The 24,670-nt window shown below is 31.7% G+C and overlaps 1 non-coding gene across 1 annotated transcript; it reads right to left on the bottom strand.

Moving 5' to 3' along the window:
- Positions 1 to 227: 227 nt before the first annotated feature.
- Positions 228 to 331, bottom strand: LOC112100471. Its single transcript, XR_002906842.1, has one exon. It is a non-coding gene; the product is annotated as a small nucleolar RNA R71 (small nucleolar RNA).
- Between the last annotated feature and the right edge of the window lie 24,339 nt (positions 332 to 24,670).

The raw sequence follows: 24,670 nt of genomic DNA on the forward strand, positions 1-24,670 counted from the left end.
AAAATGAGGACCCATATAATCATCTGAATGATTTTCATGCCATTTGTCAAACTTTTAAATATGAAAATTTTTCAGACGATGATGTTAAACTCAGATTATTCCCATTTTCTTTAAAGGATAGAGCTCGTTCATGGCTTAATACTTTGCCTGCTAATAGCATTACATCATGGGAACAAATGGTAACTAAATTTTTGAATAAATATTTCCCAGTGCATAAAACCAATGATATTCGCAGGGAAATTTCAGAGTTTACACAGAGAGAGGACGAGCAATTTTTCGAAACATGGGAGCGATTCAATGGGCTACTCTTGAAGTGTCCACATCATGGGTACGAGAAATGGCACCAATGCCAATACTTTTTGGAGGGATTATTGCCGAATGTGCAAGAATGGCTAATGGCAACAAGTGGAGGAGAGCTAATGTCAAAAAGTGCATCAAAGATTTGGGAATTCTTCCAGCGACAAGCGGATAATTCCCAACAACGGAGTCGATCACTCAGGAATACTAGAAGAATTAAGGGAGTAAATGAGGTTCACATTGGCGAATCAAGTTCAGAAATTAAAGAAGTCAAAGCGATAATTGAAGGTCTCTCTCGACAAATAGAATCATTATCGACTGCTAAATCAACAGAGCCACATGACCATGACTCATACTCAGATCAAGCCAATGCCATAGGTGTAATGAGAAAACCATCGAATTACAACCCATACTCCAACACATATAACCCTGGATGGAGAGACCACCCCAATTTTTCATGGTCTCAAGGATTCTAACAGAATGGACCAGCAGCTCCAGCTCCACCAATTCCACAAAATCCTCAAGCCTCTCAGCCACCATTTAGACCATACAGTCAGAACCAGAATTACTCTCAGCCCAGACCATGGGAGGATTCATTCCAGAATCTTAAGAATCTTACTCACTCCACGATTGAGCAACAGAACCGCACCATTGATGGATTACGAAATGAGTTGAGAGCAGGCTTCAACTCACAAGCTCAATCAGTTTCAAGCCTCGAGAAGATGGTGGGACAACTTGCTTCTTCAGTTCAGATCTTGGCAATGACCGTTGAGAAAGGTAAGTTTCCAAGTCAACCAGTGCCTAACCCTAAAGGAGTGCATGAAGCAAGTACCAGTCCACCACAGCAGCATGGAGAAGTCAAAGTAGTAATGACCTTGCGAAAAGGAAAAGAAGTCGACAACAAAGTGGAGATGCCGGTGACAAAAGAAAATCAAATTGTACCTGTAAATGTTGAGGAATCATCACCGGAGGAGAAAGAAGAAACCAACCCACGAGAATACGTTCCGAAAGCTCCATTTCCTCAGAAGTTAGCGAAAGGCAAGAAGGGAAAATCCACAGGTGAGATTCTTAAAATCTTCAAACAGGTAAGTGTTAACATCCCTTTGCTTGATGCTATTAAATAAGTTCCATCTTATGCCAAGTTTCTTAAAGACCTTTGTACTAAAAAGAGAAATATGCATGTTCAAAAGAAGGCATTTTTAACAGAAAACGTTAGTTCTATACTCCAACATAAAATTTCTTTAAAATGCAAAGACCCAGGCTCCCCCACTATCTCATGTAGCATAGGGAACCACACAATTGAGAATGCTTTGTTGGATTTAGGAGCTAGTGTAAATCTGTTGCCTTATTCAGTATTCGTGAAACTTGGAATTGGAGAATTACACCCAACTCCAGTGGTGTTACAACTTGCAGATCGGTCCACAAAAATACCTCGTGGTATTGTGGAGGACGTGCTTATCCAGGTAGACAAGTTTTATTTTCCTGTTGATTTCATTGTAATTGACACTCAACCAATACAGGACTCGAGGAAGCACATCCCTATTATTCTAGGCCGACCTTTCTTGGCAACTGCGGATGCTCACATTCAATGCAGGACTGGAAATATGCAGTTGTCCTTCGGCAACATGACTATGGAGCTGAATATCTTCAACATTGCCAAACAACCTCACAATGCAGATGATGGAATTGTTGATGTGGATTTAATAGAAGCATTAGTTGATAATACTTTTGTTTCAAACCTTAGTGATGATCCTTTACAAACATGTTTATCTCACTTTAGTTTGGATTTTGATATTGACAGATCGGTCGATGAGGTCAACGCCCTACTTGACTCAGAACTATCTATGGACACTAATAAATGGAAGTCAAGAGTTGAGCAACTAGCACCATCAGAGAAGCAACTCATTCCATCATCAGAATCACCACCGAAACTCGAGCTCAAACTATTGCCCAACACTTTGGAATATGCGTTTTTGGGAGAAGAAAGTACTCTACCGGTAATCATCTCATCATCCCTAAATGACGAACAAAAAGGTAAGTTGTTAGATGTTTTGAAAGAGCACAAAGGGGCATTAGGATGGACCATAGCAGACATAAAAGGTATAAACCCAGTAGACTGCATGCATTACATTCACCTTGATGAAAATGCTAAAACTACTAGGGAGATGCAACGTCGGTTAAATCCTAACATGAAAGAAGTTGTTAGAACAGAAGTCCTTAAGCTATTAGACGCAGGTATCATTTACCCCATTTCTGATAGTTCATGGGTCAGTCCTGTACAAGTTGTCCCCAAAAAGTCAGGAGTCACAGTAGTTACGAATGCTGATAATGAATTGATACCCACTAGAGTAACTACAGGATGGCGTGTATGCATTGATTATAGAAAGTTGAATTCTGTCACACGTAAAGACCATTTTCCTTTACCATTTATCGATCAAATGCTTGATAGATTAGCAGGCCATGAATTTTATTGCTTTCTAGATGGCTACTCAGGATATAATCAGATTCCCATAGCACCAAAAGATCAAGAGAAAACTACTTTCACTTGCCCTTTTGGCACTTTTGCATATAGGAGGATGCCATTTGGATTATGTAATGCACCTGCTACATTTCAACGATGCATGTTGAGCATTTTTTCTGATATGGTTGAATGATTCCTTGAAGTCTTTATGGATGATTTTTCTGTCTTTGGTGATTCGTTTGATCAATGTTTACATCATCTAACACTAATTCTGCAGAGATGTATTGAGAAGAACTTGATCTTAAATTGGGAGAAGTGTCATTTTATGGTAAAACAAGGTATTGTTCTCGGTCACATCATTTCGAGCAAAGGTATTGAGGTTGACAAAGCCAAGGTGGATCTTATTTTTAATCTTCCTCCACCCAAAACAGTCAGAGAAGTAAGATCTTTCCTTGGGCATGCTGGTTTTTATAAACGTTTCATTAAAGATTTTAGCAAAGTTTCTAGACCCTTATGCAATTTACTTGCTAAGGATGCACCTTTTGTCTTTAATGATTCATGTCTTGTGGCATTTGAAAAACTAAAGCAGTTGTTAACATCATCACCCATCATTCAGCCCCCAAACTGGAGCTTACCATTTGAGCTAATGTGTGATGCATCTGATTATGCAGTAGGAGCAGTATTAGGACAAAGAGTTGATCGAATTCCCCACGTTATTTACTATGCTAGTATGACATTAAATGATGCACAGTTGAACTATTCAACTACTGAAAAAGAAATGCTAGCAGTAGTGTTTGCATTGGAAAAATTTCGATCATATCTCATTGGTTGTAAAATAATTATATTCACAGATCATGCTGCTCTTAAATATCCTCTCACAAAGAAAGATGCAAAAACTAGACTAATTCGTTGGGTGTTACTTTTGCAGGAATTTGACTTGGAATTCAAAGATAAGAAAGGGACAGAAAATGTTGTGGCAGACCACCTCTCTCGTCTCCATTTTGACACAATTACAGAGCCATTACCATTAAATGAGTCATTTCCAGATGAACAATTAATGAGTGTGGAAGTATTACCTTGGTATGCTGATATAGTTAATTATCTTGTTACAGGTAAACTTCCAGAGCATTGGACCAAGCAAGACAAGGCTAAATTCTTTGCAGAGATAAAGAATTTCTTTTGGGATGACCCGTATTTGTTCAAGTATTGTGCTGATCAAATTGTTAGACGATGTGTCCCAGAAAATGAAATTCCGAATATCATTTCATTCTGCCATGAACAAGCTTGTGGAGGCCATTTCAGTGCTAAGAAAACAGCGACTAAAGTTTTACAATGTGGTTTTTATTGGCCAACTATATTTCGAGATGCTTACACTTTTTGTTCTTCATGTGATAGGTGTCAACGAATGGGGAGCATTACGCGAAGGAATATGATGCCACTAAATCCAATTTTAGTGGTTGAGATTTTTTATGTATGGGGTATCGACTTCATGGGACCCTTTCCCCCGTCTTTTGGCCATCAATACATATTGGTTGCTGTTGACTACGTATCAAAATGGGTATAAGCAATCCCATGTAGAACCAATGATCACAAGGTGGTGATAGGATTTTTGAAAAGCAATATTGTCTCACGCTTTGGATTCCTTCGAGCAATAATTAGTGATGGTGGTGCCCACTTTTGTAACAAAGCATTCAAAGCTCTTTTGACAAAGTATTCAATCACACACAAAGTGGCGACTCCGTATCATCCGCAAACCAATGGCCAAGTTGAGATATCCAATCGAGAAATAAAGCACATATTAGAAAAGACGGTGAGGCTGGACAGAAAAGATTGGTCATTAAGACTTGATGATGCATTATGGGCATATAGAACAGCTTCCAAGACCGCGATTGAGATGCCACCCTACAGGCTAGTGTATGGAAAAGCTTGCCACCTACCTGTGGAACTCGAACATCGTGCATATTGGGCCATCAAGAAATTCAATTTTGACATGCAGCAAGCCAGCTCAGAAAGAAGATTACAGCTGGCAAAACTTGAAGAAATTCACAATGATGCATACGAAAATGCCAAGATTTACAAGCAACGAATGAAAGTCTTCCATGATAAGCAAATTATGAGAAAATCATTCACTCCAGGTCAGAAAGTGCTTTTATTCAATTCTCGCTTGCACCTATTCCCAGGTAAGTTACGCTCTCGTTGGTCTGGCCCATTTATTGTTCATACTGTTTTTCTACATGGGGCAATTGAAATTAAGGACCCAAAGAACGGTGTCACGTTTAAAGTTAATGGTCAAAGATTAAAGCCATATCTAGAGTACCAACCATATGAAGAAGACACCGAAATAAATTTGAGTGACCTACCAAATTTTAATTGATTTTTTTTCTTTCTTTTCGTTGATTTGATTTTTCTTTCTTTCTTTTTATTATTATTCTTTTCCTAATTGAAATTGTTTTTGCATAAGTGTGTTTATTTTACCATTAAGTTTTCTCTTATCATTTTTAATCATGAGTCTCATACTTAGACCGTTCCTCCTGAACATTCTTAAACCACTTCAACGTGTCAAAACTTATCTCAAAAGACAGATTCAATTTTGTAAAACACAACGCATTTGGGCTCTACAACCACCAGAGTTAGTAGCCTATGTTGAGGGTTTAGAACGCCAACTCAGAGACATTGAGAGAAGTGTTTACGACATCCAGTTGGAGCTTGAGGTAAATTCAATATGAGGACGATTTTAATTGTGTGTTTTAATTTGTTTTTCTATTTGTGTGCTTTAGTTTGTTACCCCGGTGAAGTGGCGGATAACGGTACTCCGTGACAATCAAGTCGGTTACTTCAGTTTCCCATAATAACTGATATTCTGAGGCGAAGGCATGGACAGAAACGAGATTCTAGCGAAGCTTCACAAGCGATTCCCTTCATTTCCTCAGAATGCCCTCCTTACGATCTATAAAGCTCGGTCCGAACGCATGCGATTACTCATGAGGAATAACATACCTGCTGACATCCGTTGGTTAATCGAGGCTAAAGTACGATTGGCAGGTGAGTTACCTCCAAAATTTATTGCATACATGCCTGGTTGTGGTAAAGGAAATTATGCAAGAAAACGACGAGCTCGAAGAATTTCTGTTACTTGTCATAAGTGTGCCAGAATGAGTTGCAATAAAAACCCATGTTCTTTAGGAATGGTGTCTGATAACAGGGAAGATAATATTCAATTCATTAGGGATGGCTTGAATAAGGAGTCATTGGATGATATCCTTTTGTCTCTTGAAACGCATCCCAGTGGATATGTGCAAGGAGCGATTCTCCAGTTATGGCCATTATTCCAGAAAGAGCATGCACGATATAGTCTCGGGAATCTGACTATAAACGACCCTGTTTGCCAGTTTATAAGAAAACTGGATAGGAAGCCTATCCTCGACCCATAGAGGGCGTTCAAGCCGTTTCTGGACGTAAAACCAGAGGAAGATGTGAGCCACAGTAGCAACTACCTGTAAATATCCTTTTACTTTATTGTTATTTTATTTCACTATTGTCTTATTGTTTGCATTATTGTCTTTAATAATTTTATTACTGTTTGCTTTTTCCTTTTTACTGTTTTCTTTTTTACTTGCGAGCCACGTGCTTTACACGTTATTTGACACTGACATATTACCTCATACACAACCATGACCCACTATCACTGAGACTCTTAAATGTGATTTCTTTTTTGTCAAGCACTCACAAATTATTTTTGAGAAGTATCACAATGTCAGCTACTCCCAATAGACAATTCAAGAACATTTGTGTGCTTTCTGGATTTACATATGGCAAACATAAAGAGTTCGTTGAGGCAGCTATAGATCTTGGTCGAAGCATAGCAGCGAGAAAATTACACTTGGTGTATGGAGGAGGTAATCGAGGGTTATCAAAAATGGTCTCTGAAGCAGCTTTTATCAGAGGAAGTCAAGTGTTAGGCATCATCCCAAGAGTCTTAAAACCATTGGGCAGTTCGTCTGACTCATCAACTGGAGAAGAGTTAGTCGTCTCAGGTATGCAAGAAAGAATAACTGAAATGCTTAATCATGTTGATGCTTTTATTTTCCTTCCAGGAGATCTTGCAACACTAGAGGCACTTATCACGCTAGCATCTTGGGCCCATCTGCACATCCACTAAAAACCCATCGGTTTGTTAAATGTCAATAACTTTTATGATGGCTTTATCGCATTTCTTAACCATGCAATAAAAAACTATTTTATTTCTTCTAATGTGAAAAAACTTTTTATTTGTGCTCACACTGCTAATGAGCTACTTAATATGTTACAAGCTTATACACCGGAGCCAGACCCTTAGACCTTTGTGTTGGAGCGCCCAAATAATGATGGTAACAGTAGCCGCAGTAAGAAGTACAAATTAGATTTAACTCTCCGCTTGTAAATATTGTTTTCTGTGTTGCACCACCCAAGTGATGTCTTCTAAACTCTACTTCTTTCCTTTCAAACATTGAGGACAATGTTTCGTTCTGGTTGGGGGAGGGAATAGTCGACAATTGTGGATTTTTGGTTAAGTTTTTACTATTTTTTTGTTGTAGAAACTAACTGTCGCTAACTTTTTGTGTTGAAGATGGCTGAATATGGAGTGTAGTGACTCTAGAAACGCATCTTCATCATTTAAAAAAAAATTAAAAAAAAAATTAAAAAAAACTTTAAAAAAAAATTCAGACATTTTCTTTTTCTTAATTATGTGTTTATGTTTATTTTTCTTCTTTTTAATTTCTCCTCTATAAATATACATTTCCCAACTTTTGAGTCGAAGATGGCTGAATATGGAGTGTAGTTCCTGTAGAAACGCATCTTCTTTATAAAAAATAAAAAATCATTTTCGTTTTCTATCATTTTATGTGTAACTTTTCTAATTAGTTTTTATGCATCATTTTCACATTTCTGCATGCATATTTTCCTTTCATGTTTAGAATAGGTTGGGGGATAGAATGTTGTTTAAAAAAAAAAATTATGTGATTTGTTTTAACATTGGGTGACATGATTAATTTTAAATTTTAGTATTTGTATTATCTTTGGTCTTAAGTGATGTTTCATTATGTTTGCTACTCTACATGTTGATGTCGGAGACATATATGAGTTGCTTGAAGGAATGAACATGTCATAATAAGTACCAAGTGAGTTTTTGAGCCTATCATTTTTCTTGGAGAGTAACCCTTTTGCCCATTCTTTATACAGCTTAACAGTTTATTATTGTATACACGATCTCTAGATTTCTTTTGAGTTAACCCTTAATAAAAATTAAAAAAAAAAGAAAAAAAAAGTGTGTTGCTACATTTGGAGGCCCATCTAACTAGTAGATATGGAAGGTTATTTAAAGCCCTAAAAGACGATGGAAAGGCCATCTTTGATCCGTTTGAGCCTTTCTAGCCATCCCTTTTATTAAATATCCATAGTTAACCCTTTTGAGCCTTTAAAAAAAAAAATATTTTCTTTGTCAACTTATCATCTTGACCCACTCTGATTTGGAGTATTACCCGATATCTTATAAGTTCCATCACCTATTTATGTTTGAGAAAATGTAAATAATTATGTTGTTCAGTAAAGTTATACCAAAAAAAAAGCAAAAAAAAAAACAACAAAACAAAAGTTGTTGTTTCAAAAGAATAAAAATAACACTAATAGGTGAAATCCACCTTGCAACTTCCAAAAAAAAAAAAAATTCTCTGCATTTTTCTTAAACATACACTTTGTTTTCCTTATTTCCTTTCTTTGTTAACCATGTCCCTAGCCTACGTTATATCCTAATAAAAGTCCTTCCTGATTTTAGGAAACTATAATCTGAAGTAGAAGCTAGTTATATGGGCTAAAAAGATGTAGTGGTGCATATAAAAAAAATAAATAAATAAATTGGGTTGAATAACAGTTTTTATTTGACTTGAGATCGTATTATTTTTAAGCTGAGGGCATATTTATTTCATCTTGGTGAGAGCATGTAATATCACTTCTTCATTATTTTCTCTCAATTACCATTCATTGGAGTGACTATTTTTATTGGGTTTAATTTCTTTGTAAGAGTGTCACTACTTCCAGTGAGATTTTGGGGTTTGACATGTCATTCTTGAAAGTAGCTATAACAAAGTCTACTGGGCTGATTCATGTGGATGGTTGATGTGAGTGTGATGTTACTTTAGACTGGAGATAATGCTTATACTTTTATTTGATTGCTATCATTAATCTGATTGAATAAACACGAGTGTTTCTAAATTTAAAAAAAAAATCATTTTGAATTTGAATTTTATTTTCGCTTCATTTGCTAGGGACTAGCAATAAGCTGGTTGGGGGGTGTGTTGAGTGTTAGAAAATGCATATTTATAAAGGAGAAAACCGTCATTTTACATTTCAAGTCTTACTAACAACCCTTACTTTTATGTATTTAACCTTCTTGTGATTTAATTACATGTGTTTTATTTTAATTAAGTATTTTATGTATTTTAGGGGCATCATAGTCATTTCACAATAAACGAGAAATCAGATGGCAAAACGGACATCACTTTTGAACTCAGGACGGTCGAAAACCTTAGGAGGAGCATAAAAGGAAAAATGGCATTGTTCACATGTACGATACTATTCACGTGTACGGTACTGTATACATAGACGGACCGATGACGTGGCATTGACTGATGAGGTGTCACGATCCTGTTGGACTAAAATTCTTATATACTATTGATGGTGACGTGGCAGCATATCAGTGGACGAAAAATCTCGCATACGGTGCATGCATCACACAGGATTATTTTCAACCAAACCGCGTTACTGTTCATCCGGGTCAAACCGCGTTACTGTTCAAAGTCGGGTCAAACCGTGTTACTGTTCATCCGCGTGGTCAAACCGTGGACTGTTGACTGATGACGTGGCGCAATCCTGAGCGTCCAAACTGTTTTTAATCCGATGGCCATGATTTACTCCATGTATCTATAAAAAGGGGGCCTCTCCCCCCTAATTTGATATCTCTGAATCCATTTTTGGACTCTGTTTTCTGTAATTCCCTCTCTATCCTGTATTTTCTTCGTATTTTAATAAATTCTCATTTTGCCCCTAGTTCAATTATGAGTGGCTAATTTTCTTTCAAGCTTGGGTTGAAGGTGAAGTCTCAACATGTGTCATGGGCTTTATTTGGTAAATTTATTTTCTCTTCCCCTCTAGTTTTTGTGGATGTTTTGACTTCTCGTCGACAAATAATACTAATCTTGTCTAGTACCGCCTTGGTTTCACCGGCCCTCTAGTACAAGGTTATTATTATTTGGCACGATAAGCCCTTAGCACCATATTGATTAGAGTGTGGTTCATGAGGTGTGGATTCCCCCCTTATGATTTAATTGGTATTAATAAGGAATATTTAGCCCATGATGCATGTTGATACGGATCCAGATACCCAAGTACGTCATTTTAATAAAATTCTCTTCAATTTATTCTCGTCATTTCAATTCCAACTTTAGAATTTATTCTCGCCATTTTAATTTAAGTTTTAGCATATTCCAAATCATTTCCACCACAATTCCAACCACCCATTTACAAAATTAATTCTATATATAATTAAAATCCACCTCCTCGTGGGATCGACACTCGTCACCATTAGTCTATACTACAATAGATTCGTGCGCTTGCGAGTACATTAAAATTTGCACAACAATAGCTCAAGTGCAATTTACTTGAGTAAGAACCCAGCTCACCATGAAAAAACTAAACACAAAGATATCAATTTACATTTCATCAGAAATGTAATCTCAAAAGGTGTGATTAGCATGGTGAAAGTGCATACATATGATAATCCTGCTGACATGCTTACTAAGGTCGTAACTACAGCTAAGTTCAAGAGTTGCTTGGACAAAGCTGGGCTGAGTGAATTCTAAATACTCAGGTTGGAGAAATCAGAATCAGGGAGTGATTTGTTCAAGGTGGAGAATTGTTGTGTTGTGAAGCAAATTTGTTGATGAAAACGCCAGCTGATGTCGCGTTTTGGAAAGTCAAACTCGTATTCCCTGGAACGACATGCATGAAGGTCGTTTTGGTTTAAGTGATGCACGAGAGTTTCACGTGAACAGATAAGTTGCTTTCTTGGTTCGTTAAGATCAGTTAACTCACATGCCTGTCACGTGGTTTTTCTGGGTTTGTTGCTGATTCATTAACGAGCTGATATATACAGCTGATTCTGGCAACAGAAGAGAGCGTGAGTGAGAGCTATTGTGAGTTGAGGAGATTGAAACAAAGGCTTCTTGAGAGACTCTGTAATTAGCTTGAAAAGCTCTCTGTAACTTCTGTGAACAATCAATAGAATTGGGTTCTGTTTCTCCCATGGATGTAAGCTACACTGAAGCTAAACTGAAGCTAGCTGAACCACGTTAACTCTTGTTCTTTTCTTAAATTCTTTTTAGTTCTAGACTCTTTGTGTATTCTGCTGGATTGGTTCTTGGTGCATCTTGATTGTTTGATTTGGATCTTGGGAAGTGTTTCGAGTTGATTGGATAATTAGTCACTCTTAAACACTACACACATGTTTGCTACAAAGTAGTATTCATCCACTAGTAGATTTTTTTGCATCAATGGATCAAGATTTATGTTAAAATTTTATGTCAAAAATTTAAGTAAATATGTGATAAATATCTTATAAATCTAAAGAATTATTAAAAAGATGTTACAGTGAATAAATTACTAGAACCTCTAACGAAAGATTTCAACCCTTGATCAATGATTCAAACATGTGAAGAAATAATCAATTAAATTAAATGTCATTGTATTTATTAAATAAATTAGAAAACTCAAATTTATCGATAAATGATATAGAAAGTGCAAACAAAATATTAGAAATTAATAATTTCAATGAAGAGAATATAAAATAAATTAAAAAGTTAAGAGATCAACTAAGTAAAGAATTTAATAAAGTTAAACAATTTATAAAAGAATTCAACATTGATGATCATGATATATTAAAATAAGAGATCATTAATATAATGAACAAATATTCAATAGATATAGGATTAAACAAGTTAGAGATTCAACTAAATAAAATAGAAAAAAAAATGTTGAGTAATTTGGTACTAAATTTGCTATAAATATAAATGGAGAACTTCAAAAAAATTAAAATATTTGCGGTACTGTTACCTAGCTGCAGCTTGGGGTGTAAAGTAAAACTTTAAAACTTAATGATCTTTTTAATGATTATTATCTTTTCTAAAGTTTAAAAAAATTTTAGCTGTAACATACAGCTAATGTAACGTAAACGATACATTGGTATATCATATATGATGCAATAAATTTATATGTACATTTTTTCTAGTTGAAAATGGTGCTATCATTCAGCGTGTTCAGGACAACTGTAAACGTCTATTTAAATTAAATTATTCAGAATTTTGATAATTATTTGAACTCGGCCTTTCTTTTATATCAAAATATAATTAAAATTAGCGATTATCCAGACTACTATAGTTAAAGCTTAGTGGTATGCGCCTCGTGATTAAGATTGAAGGTTTAAAGTCTCCTTGTGCATGTGTTTCTGGGTGTAACTTTTAGAGTAATTTTATTTTTTTTCATTTTTACGGAACAATAAAGCATATTTTCAAACTAAATTTCAAATATTTTCAGAGAAGCCGGTCCCAACAGGCTATGGGCGGAACTTTAGCAATTGACAAGGTTTGCTGATGCATCTATTATTCTATTATATTAGTGAATTTATCTTATAATAATAAAATTAATATTAATAAAAAAAATATGTTAAAGGAGAAATTTAGCAATTCCAATACCCAAAGAAATCTACCCACATTGCAATTGCTGACAAACAGACTATTTGCTTGATTACCTATTTGATAATATTTTGAAGCGCATTTATATAAATATATAAAAATAAAAATAAAATTTTGAGAAATTACTGACACGACCCAGTACATTTTATCTGAGCCCGGATCCAGGCCCAGCCTGATTTGGGCCTAAGCATTGTAAGACCGGGCCTGGCCCTCCGTCGACCTGGTCGAATCGAAGACCAAAGGAAGGTCATTTACTCGCAACTTGCTCATTCATCTGAGTCGTTCGCCAGATGCACGACGCTAATTCCAAAAACTGGATGCGCAGTTGAGTTTTTATTATTATTTAATTTTTTTTTCTGGAAACTTCAAAATTTTCATTTCTCTGCAAAGGATACCTCCAACAACAAATATTCCGCACAAATCTGATTTGAGTGCAATTGGATATCTCCTGAACCCTTTTTCGTCATCCACTTTTAACTGGTTTCATTATATCAGTAGATATTGTTGTGAATTTTTGTATTAAGATCAATAGATTATAGCTTGAAATCCTCCACATACGAACCTTAAATCTTTAAAGAAAAAAAAAATGACACTACAATACATAAAACAAAATGAGAACACAGCCATAAACCACACCATAAATTGGAAGATCTAAGCGGGCGAAACCATCCTAAGTTTTAAAAGATCTCTTCTTACCACTAAGCAATTATTAGAGCTAACACTGGTTAGAATTTTATCTCTTGAAATTAAAGTTTGAACCCAAAACGTGAATTCTGTAGAGACCATTTCTTAACTATGTAGAGAATTTATTAACAAGCATAAAACTATTTTATAGTTAACTTGGGACTATAGAGCAATTCGAGAGGAAAAAATAGTGATGGTTGTCGAAGCCAACAAAAATAAATTCCTACTCTAAATAAATTGTGTGTAGTAAGTGAGCAGGGTCATGTCCACAGAGATCGGTAATTATTTAAATCCTTTTGAAACGTAAAACGTAAAATGGGGGAATTGTTGACAATAATAAAAATCAAATTAAAATAACGAGAATGCAAATTAAAGTTGTAATTCAAATTGAAGAAAGCTCTGGTTGAAGAAATTAACTCAGCTTGATTCGACTACTGATCATTGATTCAAATATAGATTATTATTACTTATGAATAGACCGGTTATAGCTATTGAGACCCTCTAATAGCCAATCTCTCCTTAACTAGTTGATAACCAAGGTACGACCGTTGGATATTTCTCTAATCAATAGACAACCCTAGATAAGATCATATGATTTAATCAATTGACAGCCTGAAAGACCAAAGAGACTCAAATCCTAATCAACACATATGATGATTCATTTAAATTAGATTGTTTATTCTCATAACACAACTCACTGCTATGTTATTTGTCACAAACATTAAAATCTTCATACGATGAATCCTTTAATTGACAATAGATTAAGTTGATAATTAAATAGTGGCCAATTACCTAATTAACAAACATAATCATGAAACTAATTCAGAGAATAAACAAATACCCAAAAAGTAATAAAACAATTAAAGCATAAGAAATATCTCACAGTAGTGATGAATTAAAACTTCATTATCCTTCAACCAGAAAAATAGGTTTAGTTCTTCATAGAGAGAAGAGAAAAGTTTAGATATAGGGTTTTTTTCTTTTTCTGCCCTCCCCCATTTTCACAATAGATTTCTCCCTTAAATACTCTCTCTCTCCTCTCTTTTAGAATTCTATTTAAAATAAAATACTAATATATGAAATATTAGATTCGTAATTACAAAAATAACCAAAAATACAAAACACGTTAAACTAAAAACTGCAGGTCCACAGCTGACAGCACACGCCCACGCCTTATCAACAAAGTTCTCCTGCCGCTCATAATTTCTCCAAGAGAACAATCATCCTTAAACATCATCTTATAGCTCAATTTTATCACCAATCAATATAATTGCACCTACAAAAGTAAAACACAAGTAAATCACTATTATTAAGTGCAAAACATCGATATTAAGGGAAGTAAACAATGCAAAACTAGTGCATAAATTGAACTCTAACAAATAGTAAAGAGATTAAAGACTTTTAAAATTAACTATAAAATCGTATGGCGCCTTAACTATTTTATCTAATACCATATGGTGTTATAAATTTATTTTATCAGTATTTTGTTAGTTTTTCCAAACATCAGTGTGTTTTTGGAAGCAAACCAGCACGTGAAATCCAATCTGAATTTAGACACCATGCCTAATTTAGAATTAAAGAGGATTCATGCACGAAATATATTGGATAGCGCGTGAAAGCACGATTCAAATTGAATAAGAATTATTCAAAATTGATTTAAAGGTAGATGTATATTCACGTACAGCAACTTTCAAGTATATCGATGTATATTCACGATGATAAAAGAACTGATTTTAATATAAATTCGAAATAAATAAATTGTTAAATTATACGAGTACATTTGAGAATTTGAAGTTAAATTATCCATTAAAATTTCAGACTTAAGATGAAAGTTAGAAATGCCTTAAATAAATGATTTTTTTTTCTAAAAAATAAAAAAGTTTGATATTTGAAACGAAGAATTTGACAAACTAATAACAAACCAACAATAAAAACATATGATGTTATACTGTTTATTTTAACATATATCCTAAATTAAGCAACAAATTAAGAAATATGATCTGGGGGCTGGGGGGCAGGACGACCTAAAGAAGCAAGATGAAATCAGGATTTGGCCGAAATTATGATCAAACTCGAAGCTTATGCAACTTTTCCAAGCGGTCGATCACACGAAACTCGAAAGATACAACCTTTCATCCACTTCTGATGATGGGGATACAAGATAAATAATACTTTTTCTTTCTATAATTTGCTAGATCTCTATTACATTATTACCATCAATTATCATTTAACTAAAAAATAGAACTGCGCTTCACGCGACTTTGAAAAAAGAATTTAATATTATTCTTTTTTCTTACTTTACACTTGATGAAACTGATAAAAAATATAAATTGATTTTTTTTAAAGATGAGCCAGCCTTATAAAAAAAAAAAGTTATTAGCCAGCAACACAATAAAGAAGCAACGCAAAATAAAGAATAAAATGAGAGAATATATTATAGAGTGATTTTATTAATTTCAATTGTGTGTGTACAAAACAAAAAGATTAGCTTTTCTTTTATAGTTACATAATCACTCCATAAAATTAATGAAAAATTATGGATCATAATTCCTTGTGAGATAGTGGGAGTTATAGGGAAGCTAAAGGTTGCTAATGAGAGATAGTGGGGAGACTAAGAGATATATGTTATGAACATCTACATTTATTTTAATAAATTCATAACACTCCCCCTTGGATGTTCATTACAAAGAATATGCCTCATTAAAACATTTACATAATTGTTATTGTGTAATAACAATCAAATTAATTATGAAAAGATGAAAAGCCAAATTTAAAAGATAAATTTTCTATTTATTAGATAATAGAGAATATACAAAGATGAGAAATGGTGATGCCACATCACCTCCTCAAGTCCTAACTTTATATATAGACTAGAAAATAGAACCGCGTTTCACGCGGCTTTGAAAAAATAATTTAGTATTATTCTTTTTTTTTTACTTTACACTTGATGAAACTAATAAAAAATATGAATTTTTTTTTTTTAAGATGAGGCAGCCTTATAAAAAAAAAAACTATTAGCCAGCAATACAAATAAAGAAGCAACGCAAGATAAAGAATAAAATGAGAGAATATATTATAGAGTGATTTTATTCATTCCAATTGTGTGTGTACAAAACAAAAAGATTAGCTCTTCTTTTATAGTTACATAATCACTCCATGAAATTAATGAAAAATTATGGATCATAATTCCTTGTAAGATAGTGGGAGTTATAGGAAAGCTAAATGTTGCTAATGAGAAATAGTGGGGAGACTAAGAAATATATATTATGAACATCTACATTTATTTTAATAAATTCATAACACTCCTCCTTGGATATTCATTACAAAGAATATGCCTCATTAAAATCTTTACATTATTGTTATTGTGTAATAACAATAAAATTAATTATGAGAAGATGAAAAGCTAAATCTAAAAGAACATTTCTCTATTTATTAGATAATAGAGAATATACAAAGATAAGAAATAGTGATGCCACATCACCTCCTCAAGTCCCAGCTTTATATAGATATATAGATAGATAGATATAGATATGTTAAATACTTCAGCATTGTATAAGTCCCAATTTGAGTTTTAATTAATGTGGTAATTTATCAATAACTATCACACCCTGATGAGATAGTAGTTACAGTTAAAACTCAAATGTTAACATCTAAATGCTGGAATCCGTGGCTATTATTCAATTTACTAAAGGACAAGGATTATCTATTGATCAATTTACTAAATTAGATATTCCAACAGATGGATGATCTAAATTAAATCCTAAGATTCTATCTGAATATATTGGCAAAATAGTCTTCAACACTACACCAATTTTCTTATCAGATAAAAGTCAATCAGAACCAATCCATTACGCAGCCGAAAGAATTCATAATGCTATTAAACAGATGGATGAAGGTCAGCCCTTGCTTACCTACAGCAACAGCTAACCTGATAAAACAATTGTGAGGCAAGAAGCCCACAATTTTTGTCCTAATCTCCTTACAACCAATTTGGCGACCACGCTTGCCCACGATGCAAATTTTGGATAAGGCCGGCCAACGTTTGCCAGGTTTGTTAACCCAATTCTTCATGATGGGGTGGCAATTGTTTTACCAAGTCCGGCCGATGATGGCAATTGTTTTCTTTAATTATCACAGAATGTACGGACATCAAAGTATTGATGCTTGTAATTGAATTAAACGTAATCTGAACGGTAAACACTGCGGTTTCGGTACATTACCAAAAGTCGCAAGCTTTTTATTATTATAGTTGAATTGCAAGTGTGCAATAAAGAACTTGAATGAGGAGAATGCATTCATTTTCTATACGTTTCCTTTATTTATAATTCATTCTCTTGTTGGAATGCGTGAAAATGTACAAATTGAAGCTTATAATGGAGCTGAAAGTCGTAATTTCAATTAAAGCATGTGTCTACAAAAGAAACTACGTTTATGAAAAAAGAAATTCTCACTCCAAATTTTCAATGGCCAAAGAAACCACTTTTCTTAAAGTCAATTTCTCTAATCTACTATTATCAACGGTAAAATGGTAAAAAAGAGGCATGTGTAATTGTCTGTCGATTTTTGAAGCCAAAGACTCCATTTATAGATTAGAACAAATCTTGAGAGTATGAAATGATGAAACGAAAACGTTGAAAGTAGATTGATAGAAAAAATAAAGGTTTCTAAATAATAAGTTTATTGAATAATTCTGAATAATATAAAATTAGGGTTTTAGATCTCTTTATATAATAATCTTAAATATCACAAATTTATCAAAATAGGCAAATCTAAAACATTATCTTATAATAAAATTCTACTAATCAAAATAAGAAAAGAAAAACAAACAGTATATTATAAATAGGAAAGAAATGGAATTTCGAGTTCAAGCACGGGATAGAATAGCACAAGCTATTCTGAGTTAGATTCTTTTCATTGTAAGATTCAAAACGGTATATTATACACAAAAAACGGATACATGTAGCTCAAGTTATGTCATTTGGATGGTAATAGACAACCATCCTCCGTCAGAATATATCTCTTTAGTAGATAAATATGCAACACCAACTTTGTCATTACTCTCATTGTCTTTTACATTTTTTCAACTTTCTTCTGCTAAGATTGTATGTCACAATTATGATAATGTTATCTTCTTTCATTGTTTCATCCTCTTTCAATTCAGGCAGAGCTGGTTGTTTAATAACTAACTCTTCGCTTAAATCTAAATTGTTTACAACTTGTGAAAACTCTATTAAGAGCTTCTTTTGACATTGAACAATTTTTTGTATTTTCCCTTTTTTTTTTAGTTTTTTCATATTCATATGCATATTTTCCTACATTTTTTCTAGTTGATATGTTTATAATTTGTACAAACATGTGGTTATAAATTTATGTGGCATGAAGTTATTGACGGGTTAAGGCAAACAAATTAATGGTTATATATTACAACAACGCACTCTCGTGCAAGCTAATTAGTCGAATGGAAATGTAAAGTAACAAAATTAATTCGTGTGTGTTCAAGGGTATGTTCATTCAGCAATGGTGCATTTCACTTCAGTTTGTATAATAATACTTCGTAAAAGAAATTATGACTGTATCATTAGTAACAAATTAGTACAAATAAAAATAATAATAGTGTAGGCCAAATGGTGATTTTATCTGACTAATAGCACCATCTCGTTTCTATCTATACACATGTTTGTATTCCCTGTTTGTACCTTTATCATTACTCTTTGTTAAAAACATTTCATTTAATGTTAATTTTTTCAAACAAATAAAATATGTAAAATGAATCTTAATAAAATTCTAAGTTACATTCAACCTATTAGTAGGATATGCGAGGTCTTCTTAAACTTGTCAATAAAATATGTAACTTAAAAAATTCTTGAAATTTTGCAATTATAAATAGGAATTATAAAAGTATATGATTAAAAAATGTGTCCTTTCCAAAATATAGAGTTCTAGGCAACAGCCAAATTTGCCTTTGAGCCAACTTTGTGAGCATCCATCCCATATGTAGATGATGACAACCGGGCTAGACTAGGCTGAGGCTTGGCCATTTTTCACTCAAGCCCGAGCTCGCATGCTCGGCCCATTTGACTTTATAAAATTAAGATAACAGTGGAGCTATTGGAACCCTTCAAAATCCTTATAGAACCTTAGTTTACCATTTTAGTTATTGTTGAAAGTTCAATGAAGGACAACAATCATCTTTTTAGCAAAGAACATCGGATAATTGATGATAAAAATAGCAACTACGCTCACTTTAATACTTAGTTCCTAATTATTTTAAAAAAAATTATGAACTCTTCAATACAGATGGATTCGGCAGCCTCATAATCTTATAAAATTATTTTTTAATGAAAATGGTCATATGGGTTTGAGTCTTGGGAATAATAGGTTGAAAAAAAGGGGAACATAAATATCAAAACGTGGGTTTTGTTTTTAAATTTTTATTGAATTTTTCTACCAAGTAAAATTCGTCAAGAAGAAAGGCCATTCTTGCCTTCTTGTTACAGCGTACTAATAAAATGAGGGATTTTTATTGGGGTAATGGGAGAAGATGGCATCAAGGGCATTGAAGGAATAAAGTGAGTGTTAACAAAAATCATAATTTATTTTAGGGTAAAAGCTTGTTTAGTCCCTATATTATGAGGTTAGTGTCCATTTAGTCCCTGTTTTTTTAAAAACATCTCAAAACGTCCCTGCTACTAAATATTGACACTTATGCCATTATTTTTTATTATTTTTAACTTGCTTTTACAATATTACATTTTTACAATAATGTTTCTTTTTTGGATATTAATAAAAAATTAAATTATCAAATTAAACTCAAAAATAAAATAAAAACAAAAAAGGCATATATTAATTTTTGTGGAAGCTCACGTATGTCTAAAAAATTAATATCGTAAAAAATTACATTATCAATTTTTTTAGAAAAATTAATATTTTAACTCAAGAGTGTGTTCCACAAAAATTAATATATATTATTTTATTTTATTTTATTTTTTGGTGTTAAACTGGTAATTTATTTTTTTCTTTTTAATAATGTCTAAAAAAATTATTATAATAGGGTTATTTTTTTCTTTTTAATAATGTCTAAAAAATTATTATAATAGGGCAATATTATAAAAATAAGTTAAAAGGAACAAAAGATAATGGCAAAAGTGTCAATAATTTAATAGTAGGGATGGTTTGAGGTATTTTTAAAAATATAGGGACTAAACGGACACTAACTTCAAAATATAGAGACTAAACGAGCTTTTACCCTTTATTTTAAGGATACGACTATTTGAACATGTCAAACTATTTACTAATTCCATCTTTAAAAATAATTTTTAATTATTAAAACATCCCTAAATGAAGTTACAATTATGAGAATTAAAATATAATTAGAAAAAAAATTTACTCTTTCAACTTATCTTTATATGCAATGTTATCTTTTTTGTTAAATCCTAAATTGTATTCTTTATTTTTTATTCATCTTCAAACAAGCCTAAAGGATTACATGTCTTAATTCTTTAGATGCCTCTATGTTTGAAACTCCTGATGAAGTGGTTATTACAAGTTTTTCTACCTCCAAATATTTTAATATTCGGGCTGACACAAATCCTCTAGTTTTGGGCATTTCAATAATCTTAGATACATCATGAAGGGTATAGTCATCTCGCCAAATGGTAGGGTTATATATTTTTAAAGAACAAAATTTCAATCGATCTTACCATTTTTACCAAGGATTAAACAGTAAGATCAAAAAAAAAAAATTGACACTTGAAATGATTTTAATTTATTTTAAAATATTAGAGAGATTTCAATTAATTTTGTCAAACAACGGAAATATTTTATTATTTTTTCCCAAAAAAGTTTTCTCCTCCATATCGTCATACAAGTATAAAATAGCATCTCCTTTTATCCAGTGGAACTAAAGCCATTCATAAAGTATGTAATCATTCCATAAATTTTTTGTTTATTGATATTTTGATGCTTATCTGAAACTCAGTTTGACATCTAAATATTCAAATTAACATGCATCTTAGATAAGGATGAAGCTATCTGTACTTTAAAAATTACTCTAAACACTTTAATTTTAATAAAAAATTTATTATAAAAATACATAACATGTGAATTACTATTAAGGATAGTTTATTATAAGTTAATATTGCATAATTACTTTGAATACCCACACACTCATTATTCAATGTATAATATTCTCGTATTTTAAATCCTATAACTTTTATTTACTATATCTTAGTCAATACTTAGATGAACAATGAAGAAATCAAGATTTTAATCTTCTTCTTCATCTTTTTATTACTATTCTCATTGCAAATTATTTTGTGTGTAAAATCAAATACTGAATTTTGGGTGCAAATCTAATATTGAATATAAATAAATAAAAATAATAACTAAAATTATTTTAAACAATTTATTTACAACTTGACTTAATTATATTATTATAAATAAGTGGTAAATCTCTTAGAATTAATTATGTTAAGTAGTTTTATAAATATTTTAAGTAAATAAAATTAACTAATTTAAATAGTTAGAATTTTAATAAAAAATTTTAAGAATGTACAAAATAAAATCTGTTTTTTAAAAATTAGTATATGAGTATATAAAATAATAAAATAGCCCATGCGGAAATTGAGAAATAATAAGGATTGACCTAATAATTGTATTATTGACCTAATAATTCTATGTACCGACTCGCAGTATGTCAAATTTGTCCCATGCGGAAATTCTCCATCTCCCGCTTCCCGCTTCCCGCTTCCCGCTTCCCACCTCCCACCTCCCACCCACTGAATTTATTAGTGACAGCGGAGGGTCAAAAGCATTGGGCGGGTGAAGGTAAACCCCACGCATTGACGCATAGTCGCATACCTGTTAAAGTGTTATTATTATTATTATTATTATTATTCTAAAGTGTGACAACTTTGGCGGCTGAGAGAATTTTGATAAGAAAATAATAATAATAATCTAATTTTAAGGTAATGTTATGTTTATTTATTTTTTAAAATTTTAATTAAAATATTTAATGATGTGGTATTTTATATATCATTTATTGAGTGGGTTATATACGTAGTAAATTAATAATTAATAATAAACTTAAATAATATCATACAAATGGCATTAAATGATTAATAATAAATCAGTAAATATTTTAACTAAATGTTTAAATTTAGGAGTTGGTTTTTAAATGTTTAAAGCTTGAAATTTTATTAATTTAAGTTTTTTTTTAAATTTTCTTTTTTGTTAATTGCAACTTATCTTTATTTTTCTCACATTTACATCTGAATAAAAAAAAATAAACTTTTGTAATTTTTATCTCAATGAAATAAGATCTTAATGAAAAATAAATATGATATTTCAAAGTATTTCTATAAAATATATTTATTTCCTAACTATAAAATCTAATCCCTTTTTGATTTGATGTGTAAGGGCATAAATATCAAATAACTATGTTTAGGTTTTTTTATTTGTAAAAATAAATAAAATATGACTTATATTTAGATATTAAAAAAATAAATATGTCATTTAAATATTCATATTCAGACACATTCAAACTTTAAAAAAATTTAAACTTATTTAAATTTCAAACAAAAATACAAATGATATCTTAGTAAACATTACATTATTGAGTCAAAAATTATTATTATTATTTTAGATGGGCATTTAATTACGAGATTTGTTGGCAGTTGAAATAATTGCGTGGCCTAGAGAAAGTGGACAGCATTAAATACCAAATATCAACCAATAGAAAAACTATCTAAATATAGATACTAAACTTAGATTTAATTTCTTGCGATAATATAGATATTAGTGCTCAATTGTTTATTTATTTATTTATTTATTGTGCTTATCTTCTAATCTTTCAATAATTTTGATGTAAAACAGTTGTGCATTATAAGTAAGGTACTTTTCAGAGGTCTTAACTTGAGATAGAGGTGTTTATTTTCGACGTATAATGTATCGTTTCGAAACTTGCGACAAGACGAATTTAATCTAAAATCGCTTGTGCCATTCTACCTTGGGGCCGAGTAAGAAATTCTGCTTTTTCCCTGGTCGTTTCTTAGTTTTAATATTTTTTCTTATTTTTTCTTATTTTTCTAATATTTTTATCTTTCTTTTAGAATTCAGATTTGAGTATCATTTGCTTTTCTTTTCTTATTTTGATTAGAAGAATTTAATTATCATATTATAGTTTAGATTTATCTATTTTAATAAATTTACAATATTTATACTTGTTATAAAAGGGGCTCAAAATTCTAATTTTATTTATTCAGATTTTTCAATAAAATTTATCATTATTTAGAAAACATTTGTTTCTTCTAACAATATACTTTCAACATTTCCGCTTTGTCAAATTTTCTTTTACACTTGAATATATAACTTTCTACAACTAAGATTTATTACCTATATATTATTATTCAATAATTACTAACAGTAATTTTTTTAAAATTCAGCTAAACATTAGATCAACTGTAAATTATTATCCAACATATTTTACTCTAATTAGTAGAAATGAACGCATTGATCACATAAAACAAAAAATCTAAAGAAATATAACTTAAAAGATAGAAGATATATTACACACACACACACAAAAGAACTCAGTAGTCTTAGGCCTGAAACTATTTTTCACATGCAGACACATACAAATAATACAAAACGATTGGATTTTTATGTAATAAGTAATAAATAAATTGTATAAAGGTAGGTCAAGAGGTGCTAGTTAATTAATAAAATCTTTTAAGATGGTACAAAGGGCTTGGAGTTTGAACTCGCGTCATATTAATGAGGAAATTGAATTGCTATCATACTAATATTAAAAAAAAATAGTGACATATTAATTTCCTCACTAATGCCCGTAAGCAAAAAAAAAAAATGTTTTGACTTTTTTTTATCTATAAACCTCCTATAATTCCTAAATTAGCGTTAATTTAATACATATCAATTATAATTTTAATCCTTTAAACTTATTGATAACTTTCTTCCACAATAACCAAATACTACAGTTCATTTGGGACCTATTTTTAGTTTTGGTGCAAATTTTAAAAATAACTTTTAACAAAATCATCCTATAGGTAATTTTAAAAAGCTACTAATTGATTTTGAAAAGCCAATAGTCAGTAATTTTTCAAAATTTAGGTTTGAGAATCAGTACCCTTATTCCACATAATTCCTCACACATATCTCTAAACCTAAAATTATGCTCGTTTTATTAGAAAGTACAATCATTAAAGTTAAGGAGATAATTTTAATTTTAATTTTGATTTATTATGTATGTTTTTTTAATCTTTTCTAATTATTAATTATACTATGATAGAAAGAAAAGAAACAAACATTAATAAAGTACAATTCTTTTTGTTACAGATTATTAATATATACAGAATCAACAAATATTATAAGTATATTTTATGCACATTATTTGACGTGCAAGTAAATTTCATTCAACATCATGTCGAAT

Source organism: Citrus clementina, unplaced genomic scaffold (genome assembly GCF_000493195.1).
Source record: "Citrus clementina cultivar Clemenules unplaced genomic scaffold, Citrus_clementina_v1.0 scaffold_3, whole genome shotgun sequence".
Taxonomy (NCBI): domain Eukaryota; kingdom Viridiplantae; phylum Streptophyta; class Magnoliopsida; order Sapindales; family Rutaceae; genus Citrus; species Citrus x clementina.